At 45.7% G+C, this 5,000-nt stretch overlaps 16 non-coding genes across 16 annotated transcripts in view; all 16 read left to right on the top strand.

Moving 5' to 3' along the window:
* Positions 1-4, top strand: part of LOC133438253 (5S ribosomal RNA) — a 119-nt gene extending 115 nt beyond the window's left edge. The window contains exon 1 of the ribosomal RNA XR_009781428.1: positions 1-4. This exon is cut by the window's left edge and continues 115 nt beyond it. This is a non-coding gene — a ribosomal RNA (5S ribosomal RNA).
* A 216-nt stretch (positions 5-220) lies between these two features.
* On the top strand, positions 221-339 carry LOC133438273 (5S ribosomal RNA). Its single transcript, XR_009781447.1, has one exon. It is a non-coding gene; the product is annotated as a 5S ribosomal RNA (ribosomal RNA).
* A 199-nt stretch (positions 340-538) lies between these two features.
* LOC133438282 (5S ribosomal RNA) lies at positions 539-657 on the top strand. Its single transcript, XR_009781455.1, has one exon. It is a non-coding gene; the product is annotated as a 5S ribosomal RNA (ribosomal RNA).
* Positions 658-856: 199 nt separating this feature from the next.
* LOC133438102 (5S ribosomal RNA) lies at positions 857-975 on the top strand. Its single transcript, XR_009781286.1, has one exon. It is a non-coding gene; the product is annotated as a 5S ribosomal RNA (ribosomal RNA).
* Positions 976-1,174: 199 nt separating this feature from the next.
* Positions 1,175-1,293, top strand: LOC133438125 (5S ribosomal RNA). The gene has a single exon (XR_009781307.1). It is a non-coding gene; the product is annotated as a 5S ribosomal RNA (ribosomal RNA).
* Positions 1,294-1,510: 217 nt separating this feature from the next.
* LOC133438239 (5S ribosomal RNA) lies at positions 1,511-1,629 on the top strand. The gene has a single exon (XR_009781416.1). It is a non-coding gene; the product is annotated as a 5S ribosomal RNA (ribosomal RNA).
* A 199-nt stretch (positions 1,630-1,828) lies between these two features.
* On the top strand, positions 1,829-1,947 carry LOC133438080 (5S ribosomal RNA). The gene has a single exon (XR_009781265.1). It is a non-coding gene; the product is annotated as a 5S ribosomal RNA (ribosomal RNA).
* Positions 1,948-2,170: 223 nt separating this feature from the next.
* LOC133438163 (5S ribosomal RNA) lies at positions 2,171-2,289 on the top strand. Its single transcript, XR_009781344.1, has one exon. It is a non-coding gene; the product is annotated as a 5S ribosomal RNA (ribosomal RNA).
* A 216-nt stretch (positions 2,290-2,505) lies between these two features.
* On the top strand, positions 2,506-2,624 carry LOC133438272 (5S ribosomal RNA). Its single transcript, XR_009781446.1, has one exon. It is a non-coding gene; the product is annotated as a 5S ribosomal RNA (ribosomal RNA).
* A 199-nt stretch (positions 2,625-2,823) lies between these two features.
* LOC133438281 (5S ribosomal RNA) lies at positions 2,824-2,942 on the top strand. The gene has a single exon (XR_009781454.1). It is a non-coding gene; the product is annotated as a 5S ribosomal RNA (ribosomal RNA).
* Positions 2,943-3,141: 199 nt separating this feature from the next.
* Positions 3,142-3,260, top strand: LOC133438211 (5S ribosomal RNA). The gene has a single exon (XR_009781389.1). It is a non-coding gene; the product is annotated as a 5S ribosomal RNA (ribosomal RNA).
* A 199-nt stretch (positions 3,261-3,459) lies between these two features.
* LOC133438124 (5S ribosomal RNA) lies at positions 3,460-3,578 on the top strand. The gene has a single exon (XR_009781306.1). It is a non-coding gene; the product is annotated as a 5S ribosomal RNA (ribosomal RNA).
* Positions 3,579-3,795: 217 nt separating this feature from the next.
* Positions 3,796-3,914, top strand: LOC133438228 (5S ribosomal RNA). Its single transcript, XR_009781405.1, has one exon. It is a non-coding gene; the product is annotated as a 5S ribosomal RNA (ribosomal RNA).
* Positions 3,915-4,113: 199 nt separating this feature from the next.
* LOC133438261 (5S ribosomal RNA) lies at positions 4,114-4,232 on the top strand. Its single transcript, XR_009781435.1, has one exon. It is a non-coding gene; the product is annotated as a 5S ribosomal RNA (ribosomal RNA).
* Positions 4,233-4,449: 217 nt separating this feature from the next.
* LOC133438068 (5S ribosomal RNA) lies at positions 4,450-4,568 on the top strand. The gene has a single exon (XR_009781254.1). It is a non-coding gene; the product is annotated as a 5S ribosomal RNA (ribosomal RNA).
* A 199-nt stretch (positions 4,569-4,767) lies between these two features.
* On the top strand, positions 4,768-4,886 carry LOC133438212 (5S ribosomal RNA). Its single transcript, XR_009781390.1, has one exon. It is a non-coding gene; the product is annotated as a 5S ribosomal RNA (ribosomal RNA).
* The last annotated feature ends 114 nt before the right edge of the window (positions 4,887-5,000 follow it).

Genomic DNA, 5,000 nt, shown 5'->3' with positions numbered 1-5,000 from the left:
AGCTTTTTCAACCAGCAGAGAGCGCTCTCGCTTAATCTACCCACACATATTTCAACGTGGTAACAGCGACAGCTCACGTCCTAAAGTGTTTTGCACATGGTTAAGGCACTTTAACTCCAACAAATAAGCGCTTCTAAATTATTATCACCAACAAATCAATGACTTGTATTATATACTTATCTTCAACTCCATATAAGAAGTATTTCAAGCTGCAGCTTCAGCTTACGGCCATACCAGCCTGGATGTGCCCGATCTCGTCTGATCTCGGAAGCTAAGCAGGGTCGGGCCTGGTTAGTACTTGGATGGGAGACCGCCTGGGAATACCAGGTGCTGTAAGCTTTTTCAACCAGCAGAGAGCGCTCTCGCTTAATCTACCCACACATATTTCAACATGGTAAGAGCGACAGCTCACGTCCTAAAGTGTTTTGCACATGGTTAAGGCTCTTTAACTCCAACAAATAAAACCAACAAATCAATGACTTATATTCTATGACTTATCTTCAACTCCATATCAGAGGTATTTCAAGCTGCAGCTTCTGCTTACGGCCATACCAGCCTGGATGCGCCCGATCTCCTCTGATCTCGGAAGCTAAGCAGGGTCGGGCCTGGTTAGTACTTGGATGGGAGACCGCCTGGGAATACCAGGTGCTGTAAGCTTTTTCAACCAGCAGAGAACGGTCTCGCTTAATCTAGCCACACATATTTCAACGTGGTAACAGCGACAGCTCACGTCCTAAAGTGTTTTGCACATGGTTAAGGCACTTTAACTCCAACAAATAAAACCAACAAATCAATGACTTATATTCTATGACTTATCTTCAACTCCATATAAGAGGTATTTCAAGCTGCAGCTTCTGCTTACGGCCATACCAGCCTGGATGCGCCCGATCTCGTCTGATCTCGGAAGCTAAGCAGGGTCGGGCCTTGTTAGTACTTGGATGGGAGACCGCCTGGGAATACCAGGTGCTGTAAGCTTTTTCAACCAGCAGAGAGCGCTCACGCTTAATCTACCCACACATATTTCAACGTGGTAACAGCGACAGCTCACGTCCTAAAGTGTTTTGCACATGGTTAAGGCACTTTAACTCCAACAAATAAAACCAACAAATCAATGACTTATATTCTATGACTTATCTTCAACTCCATATAAGAGGTATTTCAAGCAGCAGCTTCTGCTTACGGCCATACCAGCCTGGATGCGCCCTATCTCGTCTGATCTCGGAAGCTAAGCAGGGTCGGGCCTGGTTAGTACTTGGATGGGAGACCGCCTGGGAATACCAGGTGCTGTAAGCTTTTTCAACCAGCAGAGAACGCTCTCGCTTAATCTACCCACACATATTTCAACGTGGTAACAGCGACAGCTCACGTCCTAAAGTGTTTTGCACATGGTTAAGGCACTTTAACTCCAACAAATAAGCGCTTCTAAATTATTATCACCAACAAATCAATGACTTGTATTATATGACTTATCTTCAACTCCATATAAGAAGTATTTCAAGCTGCAGCTTCAGCTTACGGCCATACCAGCCTGGATGCGCCCGATCTCGTCTGATCTCGGAAGCTAAGCAGGGTCGGGCCTGGTTAGTACTTGGATGGGAGACCGCCTGGGAATACCAGGTGCTGTAAGCTTTTTCAACCAGCAGAGAGTGCTCTTGCTTAATCTACCCACACATATTTCAACGTGGTAACAGCGACAGCTCACGTCCAAAAGTGTTTTGCACATGGTTAAGGCACTTTAACTCCAACAAATAAAACCAACAAATCAATGACTTATATTCTATGACTTATCTTCAACTCCATATCAGAGGTATTTCAAGCTGCAGCTTCTGCTTACGGCCATACCAGCCTGGATGCGCCCGATCTCGTCTGATCTCGGAAGCTAAGCAGGGTGGGGCCTGGTTAGTACTTGGATGGGAGACCGCCGGGGAATACCAGGTGCTGTAAGCTTTTTCAACCAGCAAAGAACGCTCTCGCTTAATCTACCCACACATATTTCAACGTGGTAACAGCGACAGCTCACGTCCTAAAGTGTTTTGCACATGGTTAAGGCACTTTAACTCCAACAAATAAGCGCTTCTAAATTATTATCACCAACAAATCAATGACTTGTATTATATGACTTATCTTCAACTCCATATAAGAGGTATTTCAAGCTGCAGCTTCAGCTTCAGCTTACGGCCATACCAGCCTGGATGCGCCCGATCTCATCTGATCTCGGAAGCTAAGCAGGGTCGGGCCTGGTTAGTACTTGGATGGGAGACCGCCTGGGAATACCAGGTGCTGTAAGCTTTTTCAACCAGCAGAGAGCGCTCTCGCTTAATCTACCCACACATATTTCAACGTGGTAACAGCGACAGCTCACGTCCTAAAGTGTTTTGCACATGGTTAAGGCACTTTAACTCCAACAAATAAGCGCTTCTAAATTATTATCACCAACAAATCAATGACTTGTATTATATACTTATCTTCAACTCCATATAAGAAGTATTTCAAGCTGCAGCTTCAGCTTACGGCCATACCAGCCTGGATGTGCCCGATCTCGTCTGATCTCGGAAGCTAAGCAGGGTCGGGCCTGGTTAGTACTTGGATGGGAGACCGCCTGGGAATACCAGGTGCTGTAAGCTTTTTCAACCAGCAGAGAGCGCTCTCGCTTAATCTACCCACACATATTTCAACATGGTAAGAGCGACAGCTCACGTCCTAAAGTGTTTTGCACATGGTTAAGGCTCTTTAACTCCAACAAATAAAACCAACAAATCAATGACTTATATTCTATGACTTATCTTCAACTCCATATCAGAGGTATTTCAAGCTGCAGCTTCTGCTTACGGCCATACCAGCCTGGATGCGCCCGATCTCCTCTGATCTCGGAAGCTAAGCAGGGTCGGGCCTGGTTAGTACTTGGATGGGAGACCGCCTGGGAATACCAGGTGCTGTAAGCTTTTTCAACCAGCAGAGAACGGTCTCGCTTAATCTAGCCACACATATTTCAACGTGGTAACAGCGACAGCTCACGTCCTAAAGTGTTTTGCACATGGTTAAGGCACTTTAACTCCAACAAATAAAACCAACAAATCAATGACTTATATTCTATGACTTATCTTCAACTCCATATAAGAGGTATTTCAAGCTGCAGCTTCTGCTTACGGCCATACCAGCCTGGATGCGCCCGATCTCGTCTGATCTTGGAAGCTAAGCAGGGTCGGGCCTTGTTAGTACTTGGATGGGAGACCGCCAGGGAATACCAGGTGCTGTAAGCTTTTTCAACCAGCAGAGAGCGCTCACGCTTAATCTACCCACACATATTTCAACGTGGTAACAGCGACAGCTCACGTCCTAAAGTGTTTTGCACATGGTTAAGGCACTTTAACTCCAACAAATAAAACCAACAAATCAATGACTTATATTCTATGACTTATCTTCAACTCCATATAAGAGGTATTTCAAGCAGCAGCTTCTGCTTACGGCCATACCAGCCTGGATGCGCCCTATCTCGTCTGATCTCGGAAGCTAAGCAGGGTCGGGCCTGGTTAGTACTTGGATGGGAGACCGCCTGGGAATACCAGGTGCTGTAAGCTTTTTCAACCAGCAGAGAACGCTCTCGCTTAATCTACCCACACATATTTCAACGTGGTAACAGCGACAGCTCACGTCCTAAAGTGTTTTGCACATGGTTAAGGCACTTTAACTCCAACAAATAAGCGCTTCTAAATTATTATCACCAACAAATCAATGACTTGTATTATATGACTTATCTTCAACTCCATATAAGAAGTATTTCAAGCTGCAGCTTCAGCTTACGGCCATACCAGCCTGGATGCGCCCGATCTCGTCTGATCTCGGAAGCTAAGCAGGGTCGGGCCTGGTTAGTACTTGGATGGGAGACCGCCTGGGAATACCAGGTGCTGTAAGCTTTTTCAACCAGCAGAGAGTGCTCTCGCTTAATCTACCCACACATATTTCAACGTGGTAACAGCGACAGCTCACGTCCAAAAGTGTTTTGCACATGGTTAAGGCACTTTAACTCCAACAAATAAAACCAACAAATCAATGACTTATATTCTATGACTTATCTTCAACTCCATATCAGAGGTATTTCAAGCTGCAGCTTCTGCTTACGGCCATACCAGCCTGGATGCGCCCGATCTCGTCTGATCTCGGAAGCTAAGCAGGGTGGGGCCTGGTTAGTACTTGGATGGGAGACCGCCTGGGAATACCAGGTGCTGTAAGCTTTTTCAACCAGCAAAGAACGCTCTCGCTTAATCTACCCACACATATTTCAACGTGGTAACAGCGACAGCTCACGTCCTAAAGTGTTTTGCACATGGTTAAGGCACTTTAACTCCAACAAATAAGCGCTTCTAAATTATTATCACCAACAAATCAATGACTTGTATTATATGACTTATCTTCAACTCCATATAAGAAGTATTTCAAGCTGTAGCTTCAGCTTACGGCCATACCAGCCTGGATGCGCCCGATCTCGTCTGATCTCGGAAGCTAAGCAGGGTCGGGCCTGGTTCGTACTTGGATGGGAGACCGCCTGGGAATACCAGGTGCTGTAAGCTTTTTCAACCAGCAGAGAGCGCTCTCGCTTAACCTACCCACACATATTTCAACGTGGTAACAGCGACAGCTCACGTCCTAAAGTGTTTTGCACATGGTTAAGGCACTTTAACTCCAACAAATAAAACCAACAAATCAATGACTTATATTCTATGACTTATCTTCAACTCCATATAAGAGGTATTTCAAGCTGCAGCTTCTGCTTACGGCCATACCAGCCTGGATGCGCCTGATCTCGTCTGATCTCGGAAGCTAAGCAGGGTTCGGCCTGGTTAGTACTTGGATGGGAGACCGCCTGGGAATAGCAGGTGCTGTAAGCTTTTTCAACCAGCAGAGAACGCTCTCGCTTAATCTACCCACACATATTTCAACGTGGTAACAGCGACAGCTCACGTCCAAAAGTGTTTTTCACATGGTTAAGGCACTTTAACTCC

Source organism: Cololabis saira, unplaced genomic scaffold (assembly GCF_033807715.1).
Source record: "Cololabis saira isolate AMF1-May2022 unplaced genomic scaffold, fColSai1.1 scf101, whole genome shotgun sequence".
NCBI lineage: Eukaryota > Metazoa > Chordata > Actinopteri > Beloniformes > Belonidae > Cololabis > Cololabis saira.
The sequence above is the reverse complement of the archived record's forward strand: the minus strand, read 5'-3'. Positions and strand labels throughout refer to the sequence as shown.